General features: G+C 36.8%; 1 long non-coding RNA gene across 1 annotated transcript; it reads left to right on the top strand.

Annotated features, from left to right (window-relative positions):
• Positions 1–1,166: 1,166 nt before the first annotated feature.
• On the top strand, positions 1,167–15,544 carry LOC106950593 (uncharacterized). The gene is made up of 4 exons (XR_001425644.1): positions 1,167–1,380; positions 1,417–1,419; positions 2,008–2,014; positions 15,534–15,544. It is a non-coding gene; the product is annotated as an uncharacterized LOC106950593 (long non-coding RNA).
• The last annotated feature ends 921 nt before the right edge of the window (positions 15,545–16,465 follow it).

The raw sequence follows: 16,465 nt of genomic DNA, 5'->3' as shown, positions 1-16,465 counted from the left end.
TTTTGTTAATGAGTCCCCGCTGATGCATTTAAGACATGACAGGCACTGTCATGCTTTCAGTCACACGAGGAGCCAACAGCTCGGTGCCAGAAGCAGACGACTGCCTGAAAGCTGGCAGAGGCTCCAGGTTGCAAAGCAGATGCCTGGAGATAACAAACGGATCCCATCAAAATCAGAATAACAAGACCTGAAATAGCTGGAGGAATAAATTCAGCGCAGTTTCTGTGTTTAATGAGCTGAAATAACATTGTAAGCATAAATACTGTGGTACATAGGTTTTGGTCATGATTGCCCAGTTTTTTCATTAGATTTGCTAATTTGCGTTTTTTTTTTTTTTTTTTTTTTTTTTCTTTTGCTGTACTCCTCTTTTATGTTCAAGAATATGCTTTATTTCCATTATTTTACTCTTGTCTTTGGTTTTCTGGTTCACTTTGAATTACTTAGATGTATCAAATTATATTTACATCAAATTACAAAACTACTATTTTTTCATAATAATAAACAGGCATCCTTTTTTCCAGTCATGCCCATCAGTTTGTTGGTTTATTGGCTCGCTTTGTTCTCCTCCACTTCTGTTGTTTCATGCTACCAGATGTGCCTGATCTCTGTCCATTGCTTTTAGTTTTTCTCCTCCCCCTTTTTTGTTGAATTCATGTTTTATTCCTGCACTTCTGAATTGACTTTTTCTGTGCCCTGTTCGGTGTATTGACATAAATATATTTCAGTGTTTTGAGTTCCGATTTTCTCATGATAGAAAGCAAATATTATGATTGCATTTTCACTATTTGCTGCCATTTCTAGGGATGGGTTAGTATTTTCTAACCCATCCCTTTTTTGTATTGGGGATCATCTTATAATTCTGAAAAAAAATCCTTCTTGTGACAACAATTTTGACAAACTCCATTTAGTTATGACTGTTTAGTTTGGATTGTATATTTTACTCTTTCTGCACTGCTGGTATCATGAGAGGATCAATCCTTTTTAATAAAGTCAAAGATATGATTAAGCACAGTTACTGTGTGCAGTAATGATACAAATCCCAGTTCCATGTATACCTAATGTCCTGATAAAGCCTATTTCTGCCAGGACTCTGGATTTTTGGATTTTGTTTTGCTTTTCATCTTATTTATCATTATGTTTTAGTTCACTTTAGGTTAGCCCTTTGTTCTGCCCAGGCTGGATGTTTTGATTAGTTTTAAGAAAGTTCTATTGATTTCTCTGTGTTTTATTTTGGAGGAGAATTTTTAGAGAACAGTGCATTGTGGGTATCAGAGGCTGTTGCAGTTTGGAATACCTGTTGGTAGAGAGAGAGCCTGCCTGTTAATGTGTGAACTGCACCTCCTGTGTTAATCTTTGCTTGCACCTCCGAAAGCAATGGCTGTGAGTCAATCTTCTGTTTTGTTGGTTTATTTTGAGATTGTTTTTTAAATGTTTTTTGTTCTAGAAAAGCCATATTCTGAGTTTTTATTTACATAGCAACAGTTGCTACATAACTGCTTTTTAACTGAAGCTCAGGTTAATTCTGTTCCGTCATAAGAGGGTTATTCTTTGTATTCAGAGCTGATGTATGTTTGTTTTTCTGTTTCTTGTAGTTTCACTCAACTTTTCATTGAGCTTTCTACACTACTGCTCAAGTTGTGTCAAGAAAGCATATTAAAGGAGCAAGACGCTCAGCTTCCTGGCTCATGAAATTGAGTTTGGCTTGCTGTTGACCTACGTTAACATACAGATTATCTAACACGTAGTGATAACAGTACACCCTTCATGGACATTTTAGTTTTATTATTTTAGGTATTTATTGTGGTTAGAACTGTCTTGTTCTTGCTTTCCTTATTTTAGTCATTCATAGTGTTTCTAGTTAGGAATATTTTTCAGTTGCACTAGGTTCAGTTATTCTTTGAGTCTGTCTAGATTTCTTTAGTGATTACAGTTAGATTATTTTTATTTAATTCTGGTTGTTCCTTATTTCAGCCCCCTGTACTGTTTCTAGTTAAGTTTATTTCTTAGTTGTTTCGTCACCCAAGGTTCAGTTATTCTTATGTCTGAGTCTATATATACCTTCCTGTAGTAATACTAGTTAGGTTATTTCTTTGTTTAGTCATTCTAGTTACTCTAGCTGTATTTTCCTTAGTTCTTGTTATTGTTAGATCAGCATTGTTTCTGTTTAGGTTTGGTTGTGGTTTCCCTCGTGTTTATCAGGTTTTCTTTAGTACTAGAAGTATTTTCAGAACCCCAGAATATATTAGCCTCTTTAAGCCACCTTCTCCCTGCCCCTCAGCTAGCTCCTGTGCCAACTACTCACCTGCAATCAGTGATCTCATCTAGCGAGGTCCATTGTTCCAGTTGCTACGTCTTTCTCAGTCACAACTCGCCAGTCTGTCTCATCACTTTGTTTTTGTTTTCTCTGTTATTTACTATCTGTTTCTCTATGATCCCCTGCAGTCTTCAGTTCTGATTTGTTTTTTGGATTCTTTGCGCTCCCCTGGATTGTTCATTTGGAAGTTTTGTTCCTCTTCTTCTTTTTTTTTATTTTTTATATTAAATTTTCAACTCCACCCTCCATCTCCAGCCTGTTGCATTTTGGGTCCACACCTCAACTACAATCATGACAATTTCATAATTGGCAACTGTGTCTGTGTCTAGAAAGTCAGCAAAGAAGGTGTAAATATGTTTTAGTGTCACCTTTATCAATATTACATTAAAATGCCAGAACATATTTTGATAAATACTAAAAGAGGCTTTGCCAAACTTTTAACATTAACAGTTTATCCTCTCATTCTTCACTCTATATTTGCAGTTCTCATTTTAAACAGGAGATGTCGCCTTAGAGACAAATTGCCTCTGTTCAACAATTAATAGCAGAAGAAGAAATATAGCGGAAATGCGTGTTTCATGCAACTCAGTTGAATCATTTACATTTAACCTTGCTAATTAGGTTTAGTAACGTCTGTGATAAATATGCTTGGAAAACAAATGTGCCTTTAGTTTCTACGCTGATGTACTTTCTGATATTTTATCTTTCTGTCTTATGCAGAACATGCCAAAAGGTTTCAAAATGGGGATGTGTAAGATCAGCTGAGATCATCCAAGCAGAAAAATGAGAGGCATTCATTTCCCCATCAGGGTCTCATCACCAAAACAAAATACTTTGATACCCTTGAATACCCTTGATTTAGAATTATGCTTCTAAGTCTGCAGACTTGTTTCCAACTTGGGATCTGGGTCTCTGATGTGACAGTCACATGGTGAGTGTAGATCATTCAAGCAAATGAATAAGGATGTAAAGTGGAGAAATGACTGACTGTCATCACCTCATGCACAGTACGAATCTGTTCTCTCAGTGAAATCAACTCTGCCACATCCGATCGTTCAAGATTGATCCAATGTGACTCCACACAGTCAGCTGGGTTTCTTTAGATAACTAGTTCCATAATAAATAACTTGATTGCATTGTATTACAGGATGAAATTAGAATGGATGAGGTTAAAGCTGCCTATTATCATCATGAGTTTAATTATAGTTTCTGTATAAATTGGACCTGTCTGTCTTGTAAAGTGACTTGAGATGGCATTCGTTGTGAATTGTGTTGTTCCAACACAACGTTGTGTTACTTTACTCCCTTTTTAAAGTTTCTGTGACACGGTGCAGTAAATGTTTATTGTGCAGTTATGGTGGTGAATTAGACCTAATTTCAGACAGTATTGTGTTGCTTGTCCTATCAGTGAGCACCACTTTTGCTGTATTTAAAAACCTTTCAAAATTAGGCAACAGAACAAGCCTGGCACAAAGTAAGTCTATGAAGCTAACAAAAGCAAGCATGCAATCTACATTAGCTCTCATGTCACACATTCATTTTTGCATTTACATTTTATTTCTCCATTTCCTCACCCTTGATAAACAAATAAAGATTTAACTTTTGTTTCTTCTACCTCCCTGTTGTCAGAGGTCTACATTTGAGTCACAAACAGAGGAACTGAGAGAAGTTCTTATAGAGAAGAAATCATAATGACCTTACGTAGGGCCTCCCAAAAGACCGAATTTCAGGTATATACTCGAATTTTAACTCAGCCGAACAACCATGTTACTGCAGGTGATTACATGTGCTGAGGCAGCTGGCTGTATCAGTCTCACTCCACTGAGATAAGTCATTCTATTGTTATTTCTTAAACAAAAGGAGGAGGAATATGTGATGGAAAAGACTCTTTCTAGGGAGATAATATCTCTTAAAGCCACAGAGGAATAACTGCTGGATAAAGAAAATGAGCGGAGCTGAAAAGGGACAATGCCTGTCTTGAAAGTCCAAAGAAAGCATAATATGCCAGGTGGTGAATATGTGATTAGACCATTCATTTTCAAGCACGTCTCCAGTGCTACTGCTGCCATGAGTCAAACTTTGAAAGAACAAATCACAGTGTGGATGCTGCCAATTAAATGTGTCTTTATCGCTCAGAAGTTAGAGTTACTTACCCTCCTATGCTCTATTTTTTTTTTTTTTTAATCATTTTGTATTTCTACTCTCCTAAGAAAATCATCCAACTTCAGATTGACCCAATCAAAAGGTCAAGGGCAGACAGTCTGACATAGAGTGCTTAAAGAAAACCATTAAAACCATTGTTTTGTGTTATAAGCCATGTAGGAGACAAAGCCAGAATGGGGTAAAGGGCGTTGGGGCCAGATGACATAAAAATTTGTTACTGTTAAAGGCATACCCAAAAAGAGCTGGAAACAGTGAAATGTGGTTCTAAAAAGTATTGAATTGGCTGGAATATGAACAAATGTACCCTATGTAGGCTACTAATAAAATCACTTTTTAAAGCTATAGGTTTCAAATTTAGATTTTTTTTTAAATTTGTGTTTATTTGTAAAAAAAAAATAAAATAAATAATAAATAATAATAATAACATACTATTCCTGCCACTTCACCATTTTAGTCCATACAACAATTTCTCTTGGAATATCACTTAATATCCCAACGAATCACATTAGCTACTCTAAAGTAGTATGTTGTAAATTGGATTTATTGATGACGGAAAAAAAGGTCATAAAAAATAATGACTACAATCTCGCATCTCGGTCAGTTTTCCAGCCCACTGATGCAATTACTCCAGCTCAGTAGGTGGCAGTAATGCACCTAAAATGTCTTTGCCTTCTGCAAAGAAGACGCACATGCAGTGCTACTGTACTTTTGGCCGTATTCATGTCTATGCTTTTAGCCTACTGTATCACTTCACAGCAAATATGCACCTCCAAACATAGACGAGAGACATTACCTACTAGAATCTTGGCACAGTTTCATAGCCAAAACATGCAAGTCTACATCAAATGTGTGTGTTTACATCAACATATGTTTATTCTGTGTTTCAGCTCCCTGCTAAAATGTATCTAAATTAAAAGAAAAAAAAAACTATTGCTACTGCACCACCTATTGGTATTTGACAAAATTGAAGTTAGAATTAAATTAATCCTGATTTTTTTCATTACAAAATCTCTGAATAATGTTTTTTTTTTTCACTGCACAGCATGACTAATTGTTTTGCATGCCTTAAATCCACTCAGGGATTTAAGCCATGCAAAACAGTCATATTAGCCATTAGTCTTAAAAATATATGTGAAACTTATTTGCTGTGTTTGCAGACTAGTGAGAGCTATTTAAATAATAATAATAATCTTTGAGATATTGAGAGAACATGCACGCTTTCTGTGGATACCAAGTTCCAGTTAATATGAGTGAATGAATAAAAACAAATCTAATATAATGTAAAGCTACTATTGTTACACAGGGAGTCTGTTCTGGATGCACAACAAAGAGCCCAAGACTGAACAGTTTCCCTTAAGTCACACTTTGAAAGGAGCTTCCTGCCAGTAATACATGAGAGAGTGCAAAGAGCCACTTCAACTTGTTTAAAAGCCAGTGGCTACTTGTGATTTTCACATCCATTCTCATGTCTTTTCACATTATTACCGCCGTAAACATTCATAAATAAACATCAAGTGAAGTGAAGAAAGGCTTCACCTGATGGGAATTTTTCACACAAAAGAAGTACAAACAAAAAACATTTCACCAACTTAAAACGAAAAGTGAAAGGGTAAAAACTTTAAGTCGATTCTGACAACAGGGCTAAACAAAGAGGAAGATGGGATTTTTTTTTTTAAATGATGGGATGTTAAAAATTCATCACTGCTGACAGCTTTACTGTAAGTCTGAAGAGAAACAATTGCAAATTCTCTAAAATTCAATGTAAATCTCTATACAGTAAGCTCATATATATATTGCATTATAGTTTCCAAGTACTGGAGCACCATTTCTTAAAGTAAGTGTCAAGAGAAATTTGTCCTCAAACACGTTACATTTTTTCTTCAGTCAGTTCTGAACATGTTTTTTTTCTCAATTTGAGCTCTGCACTGAAAACCATTGTTAACTTGAGAAGCAATTAGCCTCCCTTGACACTTGTTATTCTTAACAATAAATCACTTCTTCCGTCATTAAATGTAAAAAGCTTCCATGTAACTGCTGTTGTAAACCCATAATATTGTTGAAAGAAAGTGTATGAGGAGCTGCTATGACTTTAATGAATCAGAATGACAAGTGAGCAATTGCTTGCATGAATTCCAGGACAACAGATCCCACATTGGGTAGAGAAAGCTAGCTGGTGCATCCAGCTCACACCTGCGCATACCAATTATTCCACAGACTCTGGCACTGACTGAACACCACAGCCCAGGACCAAAAAAAAGCAGCAAGAATATGTGGGGATATGCTAGAAAACAAAGGAGAAAAAGACAAATTGTTTTTCCATTTCAACTGAGCGAGCACAGCGAGATATTTATCAGCAAATTATTAAGTTAAACTTTCACAAATTCCTGCCAAAAATTTCTTTTGACTAGGGACCCACATGCACCAAACAAATAAATCCAAAATTGAGGCACTGCAACCTTTGAAGGCCACATTTGAGGGCGATTGCATCACAGCGTTGGGTTGAAGGCTAACTAAAATGGAAGGCTCCTCCTAGTGCAATCCATAAATGTATCCTCCTTCTTTCCCCCTGATTTTAGGGGCGTGTCTGGTGTATCCTCTGCAGTCCACCCTATGCAGAGAGTTATTGCAAGCTGAATTGGAGAGTTTTGTTCTTGTGACAACGGCAGATAAAGTGGGAGTAGGCTACAGCCACAGTAAGTATATTAAAATCTGGGGGTTGTTAATGGCTTAGAAAGGTTACATTGTTTGGCTTCTGTCATTTGTCTTTGTCTAAAGAGTAAACATGAACCTTCAAAGGAAATCAAGCTTGACATTATGGGTATTAGGTTTTTGATACTTCTCAATATTGCTTTGATGGTTTAAAGATGATCAAGAAAATCACTCTTTGATGTCCTAATATCCTAATCTGGTCTGTCTGAAGATTGACACATCTGACTCATTGCCATTACTGATGGTAAAAATGCTGCCATGAGAATAGGAGATAAAAAGATAAGGATTCACCTCTAAAATTCTTGTGTTTTTCCTCTCACCACTCTCCCTGCAGCAGTCATTCTGTCCCCATAGCCGCCCAGAAGAAGCTTCAAGCCAACCATAAATAATTCATCACCTAAAATGGACACAATGAATACCAATTCTTTCATATTGCCTCGCGTCATCATCAAGGCCGCTCAACCTGAGGTCACTGCCGTTATTGGGCGCGATATGTCTGCAATATTAAGCTGTAACTGTGGACTGTTGACACCAAGACTTGCAGGAAACTTCTTGAAAATGCTTCTTTCATATTAAGTGACCCCTGTTGGAGAATCCTGTAACGAGTCTGCGGTGCTGGAGGTAAGCAAGCTGGCAGTAAATGGATTAGCTGATGGAGTATGTTTTTAAAGCTCTAGGCTCTCCGGCGAGGTAAATTGGAGGTCATTACTGGTACAAACGGAAAATCAGAATCATGCCACTGCAAAAATATGCCCAGCATGTGCGACGGGATGTCATTGTTAAGCCTATTAGGATTTGTGTGTGTGTTTGAACACTAGCAAACGGCATAAGGGATGCCCAAGGCAAAGAAAAATGCTGGAAATTCCCAAGAGCTGCTGGAGGGGTTGAACCAAACCTCTGTGTATATATTTGCAAGTTTCATCCACAGACTATTGTAGATTTTACACAAAACTGTTTAAACAAAGCAGCAGGGAACAAAGTGAAACATTGTGTTAATTGTATCTTTTTGCAACTCTCAAACAAGAACAACCTGGTTCGTTGGAATAAAAGCAAGAAAAACAATGATGAGAATGCTGCTTTCTCTAATTAGTAATGCCAATGGCTTGCAAAATAAGAAATAATCATTAAAAAGTCAACAGATTCATGACACACCATATTACTTTGTTTTCTAACACCTTTTCACATTCTTTTAGTAATGTTTCTTTTATTTCCACAAAGTCACTGTCACTGTCTTTGCAGAATTGCCTGGTAATGTTTCATGCATGTTGTCTAAGACTGGAGAACCAGGGGAATCCCACACTGACAGTAATATCATGGGGCTGACCTTGCTGCAGAGAGCACCACTGCTTGGTCTCTGAGAGCGGCGAGAGGAAACGCTGGGAGCACCATGGCAGCTTCCAATATAAAAACCTACTTTTTAAATAAAACATTGCTTTTTAAATATTTACAACAGTCAAATCCCCTTGCAATGCCAGACGCATTTCCCGATATGCAACTTGCCAGGAATAATTAGATAACATCTTTAGGGCTCCGTTTTGTATAATGTGAACAGGAAAATATAAGAATTCATTTTAGGCAGATAGGATTTAGTCCACTCACACGTAAATTATTTGCAAGACAAAATATGACTTTTGGCAAATGCAGTCCTGATGATTAAAACGAAAAACAATAAAGAAAAAAGTTCAGTGACCAATTTATGTCTGCTGTGGACAAAAACTATCTATTTCATGCTCAAAACATTTTCTTTCCTCCTGTAAACCCTTAATAACTCGTATAAATGCTGTGGTTTTGACCTAGTGTAAATTTCTGATAAATTTATTTCAGGCTTTATCTTTCCTGCTAATAAGATATTCCTAACTTTATTCACAGATTCTCTGCTAACTTCTTTTGGAGACAAAGTATTCAACATCCAGGAGACTGAAAACCAAGGTCTGTCAACTATTGGTAAGCAAAAATAAGTTTGGTACATTAAAACAGACACAAAACCACAAGAATATCCCATGAGTAGTGGACACTGTTGTCAATTTCTTCTTTGACATTTTCCCACACACTACTCTACTCTGTGCAGATAAGTACAGAGTCTTGGCCCTGTATCAAGTTGTCTCACTGGGGAGAGAAGGAAGGTGTCAACAAAGATACCTGTTAATCCAAAAGTCATTGGTCAGCTGTTTATATAGTTGCAGATTGTCCTCGGTGAAAATATTTATATATGCAGTCCATGATGTCTTTACACTAGTCAGTTTGTCTTATCACAACGAATTCTGTTTCACATTCAGACGGATTCAAAACTTCCCCAGCCTCACAGAGGGAAACATTGTTTTTATAGTGGTAGTTTAATAAAAACAGAAAAGAAATAGAGACATAAAAACCGGCACATTATCAGACGTAAAATCCTTGACATGGAAAACCAAACTTCTATTAAACAAAACAACTTAGCCCTGATTGCTCCCTAAACTCATTAACTGGTTTTGCCCCCTTGGTGGCAACAACTGCCATCCAATGTTTGCTAACTGGTAATGAGTCGTTTACCTCACTGTGGAGGAATTTTGGCCCACTTATTCTACGCAGAATTGTTTTATTTCAACCTCACTTGGGGAGCTTTTCAGCACGAATACCCTGTTTAAAGTCGTGCCTCATCATTTTTATTGAATTTCACTCTAGACTACATTGCAGCATTGTACTGCTATCAAACTTTTGGCCAAGTTCATTTTTATTACAGACATGTTGCTTTTTATCTTCAGTATTAATAAGGAGACTCATTGAAACTACAGACCACTGTTTCAATTACTGTGTTTATAGACCTTTATTGTCATTGCAAACTGTTTTCTCTGTGAAGGTGGAAAAACAAATCACTGACTTTAACTTGTTTTCATACTTAAATGCAGTCCCTTTCCAAAGTTCACCGTTAATACAAAAGGTCAACCTAATTATTAACATGATGTACTGTGAGGTATACCTTCCCTGGCTTATTTTAATCCAGTACTATTGTTGGAAGTTGTAGGAAGTCAAAGCTGGGGCACAAATGGGTCTTCAAAACTGATAGTGACTCCCATGCCACCAAATTACCCAGAAAGTGATTTAAGGAGAATAAGGTTAATGTTTTGCCACTGCAATGCCCTCATCTGATCCCCATAAAACGGTTTGAGCAGAGCTAAACAGGCATATGTGTGAGAGAGCCAGGCAGCCTGCAAACATGACTGCCATTTCTGTCAGGAGAAAGTCTTGTGAGAAGCTTGTGGAAGGATAGCCAGAAGATTTGACCAAAGTCACACAATTTAAATGGCAATTCTACCAAATAAAAACAAAATACATGTAAACTTTTAACTTTGAAGACAGTAAAGTAAAAAAAAAATCTGTTTGTCATTATCCAGTCTTATATAAAGGAAAGGTTTAGTCAGATTCAATATCAGACTAAACAGAGAGAAGAAAAAATGTCATGTTTGCTTTTATATTGTATGTATCAGGTGTCAATAATAACTGCGATTTGATCAATCTGTAAGAAAATGTGTGGGTTTTTGAGTTGTTTGGGGCAGCAGAAAGTGTGTTGTTTTCCTGACTCTGGTATCTACGTCAGTTAGTCTTTTTTGTTGTATGAGACTCCTCCATAAGCTGTTCTCGCATTGGTTGGTAAACCATGACTCAGTTGGTCATGATTTACCAACTGAGTCATGGTTTGCTATGACTCAGGTGTAGTTATAGTAAACCATGCCAGTTTAATAAAGCTGGCATTATTAAACTGGGGTATTTTTCTTGGTTCTGGTGTGAGAAGTCCCGGGTCAAAATTCTGGACGAGCCCCCAATTTTTTCTGACTGGTTCAAGGTCAAAATAAAAACTGGAGAGCATGCTTTTAAAGTGCAGAAAATGAATATTTATTAACGAAAACTGCAATGATAGTAAATATCAGTAACATGGCAGTTAAGAAATTGTAACCATTCCTAGTAAACTATTGCACTCAGGCACTATTGGTCTAACACACAGTGAAACCAGTAACAGAACACAAAATATAATACACAAAAAGAAATTGAACAAACAAGTCAGAAACTTTGGTTTTAAACAAACAGTGGCAGTCTGACTTAATATCAGAATATGCACGCGGTCTTTATATTCCTCACACATGTAAGATAGACAAGCAGTAAGAAAGAGGTGCTAGTCATTCTTGAAATGGAAAATTTTAATTTGAGGAAAATTAGTTCACGTAGTCCCCCTTATAAACCAAACTGTCCTTTTGAACACACTGAAGTATGAAGAAAATGTACTTTTTTCTAAATTGCTTCTGTATTATTCTTACATTTTCCCATGACCTTTAGCATTCACCTGTAGTGCCATAATCCTCTTTTTATCTCTCCCTTTCTGTCAGAGTTTCTTTCCTCTTGGCTATATCAGTTGTACATGCTCTTACTTTTTTAGAAAATCTAAAAGTTGGGCCAAGGTAAATGGAAAGTCAGACAAACAGAACAACATCAATGTCCTTCAAAACTCTCTTTCTGGTATAAGATTTGCTTGTCTGAAAACAGTAACTTACAGGGGAAGAAATTTTGCAGCACTTGCAGGAAGAGTTACATTACCTGCAACACTTTCCGCTCTGCTAACCATCAATACAACATATCATCTTCACTTGGTCAGCATATAAATGGCCCCTCTTTGATATTTGAATCCTAAATGAAGCATAAACCACAGAATATAAGGGAAAAAATAAAATCTGCTTTCAATTTGCAGCATCACACATTTGACACAAGCCAAAGATTTACCCACAAACAGGGTACCTTCACCTGAAAATGTAGACATTTGACAGATGATAAAAAAAGATACAGAATTGTTTTTCTAATACCTTTTAGAAAGCCTTTTATTCATGAAGGCTTTAAAGTTCTTCTCCAATAATCTGTAAAATACTGGAAAAACCTTTAGCCCTGACAAGACATGACAGGTTGTCCTGCTTCCTGCCAGTTTGAATCACAAACTTGATTCAAACTGAATGTAATATTGACTTGGATTCTGTGCAGCTTCTGTTATTTTTATATATTTTAATCAATTTTACTTTGTTTTCTTTGAGTTAATTGTTTGTTGCCATTCTCTCAGTGCAATCCAAGTCATAGACAGCATTAACATCTGGCTAATTGCGATAGACTATATATGGAGTGTATTTTTCTCTGTTAAAGAAGAGGAAACGGCTCTGGCAGGAAAACGCCTTTAGTTTTCAGCTGCACAAGGTAATCACATTCCCCTGTAGTGACTAACTCAGTTTTCATGTCATATCGCTGGTTTACTTGTGTTCTCTGCGTGTCTTTTCAGTTTGTTGGGGTTTGTCCTGCTGCTATTTCTCAACGTTTTTGTGTGTATGTTGGACTTTCTGTTCTATTGTTTAAGTTTGTCTGTACAGGTTGTGTTACAAAAGCTGTGAATGAAATTAGTTTGTTTATCTACTAATACTTTATTTCAGAAGCATTTTTGTTCTATTGAGTAAGTGACTTGTGGTTAGACCCAAAATTATTCATACCACTGGCATATTTATATTTACGTTTTTCTGATAGGTAACGAGACAGACGTCTTTAAAGAAAACAAAAATGGAGTCTCACTTTTTTATCACTTGTGTCTTTCATTGACAGCTATCAGACATGATAGCAAATGTTCATCAATGCCTACATCCATCTATTTACACCCTGGTCAGGTGAACACAGGGTCCATCACGGGGCAACACAGAGACTCGCAGGGCAAACAACAATGCAAAGGGCAATATAGAGAGACTAAATAATATAGCACATTATTATTATAATTATTTGGACTTCTAGAAGAAGCCTGAGTCAGAGGAAACATACTGGTAAAATTAAAAAACACTTAAAAAAATGCCAGGTGTGTGAATAATGTTTGGCTTAACTGTGTGTTTGCAACCTACTGACAAACGTTCGAGACATTACTCAGTACCAGTATGATACAGTAACATAGACCAGATCTCCCTTGTGGGATACACATTTCTCTGTGCATTAGCACAAAAGACTCAAAAAGACAGAAACACACACACACACCTACACACACATATCCAGAGTAACTGTAATAGTAATAGTAACAGTAATAAACCAGTATTGGCAGTCGCTGTGTCAGCAGAAGACCCAACAGGTGAACATGAATGTCCCAGCACTGCTGTGATTCCCAGAACCGCTGAGTTTAGTTGGTCAAAGTCAGCATTTTACATCATATTCTGTATCATACAGAATATGATACAGACCTTTTAAAGTACTAAAAGGTCTAAAAAAAAGTTTTTCAGAATTATTCCGACTAGTCTTCTTAATATATGGAATATATTAAGAAAACTATATTTCTTAATATAAGAAATATACTACATGCCACGATACTTGTCAACAAAGCAAAAAATGTCTCACAAAGCACTGTTATCAGGAAGCTATTAACCTAATAAAAAATTTGCAAATTCCATAATTGATTAAAATCATTGATTCCCTAATTGTGTGAATGAATGAAAATAAAAAAATAAAACTCTAATTATATAAAAATAAATAGTTTAAAAAGATGTTAGTGGTTCAGAAATGGTTAAATGTCTGTTATTTACCAACCATTAAAATAATTTACGTCAGGTAACTTCAGTCAGTCATATTGATTGTTCCAAAAGCAAATATATTGACGTGTTGCAGAATCATTTGGAAAGTATGTTTCATGCCCCCCCCAAAGCTTGTTGTTTTCAAAATGTAGTTTTGATCTGACAAATGAGAATCATCGGGGCATATTCACTGAATCTGACTTACAAAGCTGCCTTTTCTTGCTTTGACAAGAGAGGAAGGGATTCATTGGCAACTACAAGTTGTCTGGACTTTTGCTTTGCCCAGCAGAACCAGAACTCCCTGTGGACTGAGGAGCACATGCTACCTGCAGTGCAATTTGGTGAAAAGAGGATAAAACATTCTTCTCTTGTCCTGTTCCCCTTTTCAATCTCAGGAATCAAATTTTGGACGGGAGGTCGGAGACTGAAAGACCTGAACTTGTGATGAGGCCAAGACGATTGTTTCGTCCCACCCGTTGGTTCTGTGGATGAGCAGTCCGCTCATCTCCGTCTGGCCTTGTTGACTGATAGATTTCCAAACTCTGCATCAGCCAAAGCTATTAAGTGGTCTGCTGGAGCGAAATGGCTTTACCTTTGTTGAGGTGAAGCAATTGGCTCAGCGATTCCTGCTCGCTATTGTTTCAGACCTCTGTGACTAAGTTAATTTCTTGCCAGACAAGCGCAGCCACAAATATGCTGACATACATAACTAATAGCAGGCAAGGAATGCAGCAAATCCCATTCCCAGCAACATCGTTTGTTCCGCTGCATAATCAGCAGAGGATTATGAAAGAGGTGACCCAAATCAGATTAATTCCTCTCTGAAGACCTTTCCTACAGCCCTTACCTCCTTGTGTAGCTGATGCTCTAACAATAACTTTTCCCCCTAAATCATCCAACTTCCTCTAAAATGGCTATTTCCAAATTACCGTATTGATTAATTTTTTCTTATTACTCTGATTTAACAGCCATAAATCAGATCTGACAGTTCTGTGGCACAGAGTCTCTGACTTAATTTTACAGAGATATGAGACATATAAAACTGCTCTGATCTCCCATCAGTGCTTGCTTTACCTCCTCCTACATTATTCATGGTCATATTTAAGTCTGAAGAGATAAAGCCTGGTTTTACATTTACGGTGACCAGCCGGAAAGTGCCCGGTGGAATCCAGGTCCTGTGTGATTTAAGAGCCTGACATGGTTGGTCAGACACACAACTGGATTTCCGGATTTGCAGAACAAACTGAATGCGGTTATTTCCCATAAGGCCTTGTACACACGCGAGGGACCTGGAGCAACAGTGATGAGTCTAAAGAACAAATCAGGAAAGAGAAGAAACTTTCCTTTTGTTTTGTTTAAAACTTAATGTTCAGCAAGATCATTTTCTGTTTCCAGAGTAGCTGCACTAAAATATTCAACATGACTCTTTTCAATGTATTAAAATGGTTTTTGCTCTTATTTCAAGTCAATAACTGCATAATTCTAAATTTAGACAAGAAAAAGGGTTTAATGTGAAAGGATGTTTCTCATGGAAACAAGAAACTAAACTTAGCTGTAGAGATAGGGAAATCTAAGTCTGTATGGCACTTTTTTAAAAGTATCAAATATCATATTTCAGCAAAAAAAAAGCAGCTCAAAGTGTCTTGTATCATGAAAGTTTAAAACCATCATAAACACAAAAACAGTTTTCTAGGATGAAAACTGTATTATCCTCTATGATTATGGAGAATTTATAATCATTCATAAAAATGCAAATAGATACCATTTTTATCAGGTTTGACAAAAAAACATCCTTATAGTGAACAAACCTATTTGAATATATTTGAATCTTCCTTGTGTTCCCCATAAAATCATATTTATATGAAATAAAACCCACAAATTTATTCTACATATATACGTATAAAACTAACTGCAACTATGTTTTCTTAGGAAAACAAAAGGTTATTAAGCTCATTCTTCTAGTTTGTTCAGGTTTTTTGCTCCCTGTGGGTCCACCAGTCTTTTGGAAGAAAAAAAAAAGTTTTAAAAAATATGATCAGAAATATTAGTCTTCTTCTGCATTATTCAGTAATAAGAAGCAGCTCTGCCAGATAGCTCAAGTCTTTTGGGAAATTAAAACAGGTTTTGCAGTTAGTTGAGATGAAGGGGTAATAGTCAAAGCAGTTGATCATGTGCTGTCTTTGGTTCGCCTGATCCATTGTCGTAAGTGGGGTCGAGTCGGAAGTGTTGCTCAGACTGGAGGTCTTATCTAGCTGTAGAGCAATGAGCTCTGTGCTGCAGTCTCCATTGGCATGGTGATAGAGGGTTAAGGCCTGTCTTCCCAGATAAACCCTCCCTCTGTTCTCCCAGCAGCCTGTCAGGCTTCCTGTTTTCTGCAGGCGTTGAGGGGAGAAAAATGCTCCCCAAACCATTAGACATCAACATGTCTGCTGGCGACAAGCTGGCCTCCAGGTATGGTGAAGATAAAGGATGTGGAAGGAGGAAAAATGGAAGGGAGCAGAGCATAAACAGGAATACAGATGGCAGCATGGGGGGTACCATTGATGAGGGAATGGGAAACTGATGAAACCAGGATGAAAACTATTAATTTTTCCAAGTAATTTAAAGATGCCATTAGCTGGGAGCGGCAGTAAGTAAATCTTTCTTGGCAACTTTGCAAAAAAAAAAAAAAAAAAAAAAAAATTTTTTAACCCTCCCCCCTTTACCATTGTTTTAGGGTTCCTTAAAACTT

This window comes from Poecilia latipinna, unplaced genomic scaffold (assembly GCF_001443285.1).
Source record: "Poecilia latipinna isolate Pla-1442-1.1 unplaced genomic scaffold, P_latipinna-1.0 Scaffold410, whole genome shotgun sequence".
NCBI classification, from domain to species: Eukaryota; Metazoa; Chordata; class Actinopteri; order Cyprinodontiformes; family Poeciliidae; genus Poecilia; species Poecilia latipinna.
Note: the sequence above shows the minus strand (reverse complement) of the source record. Positions and strands in the feature narration are given on the sequence as shown.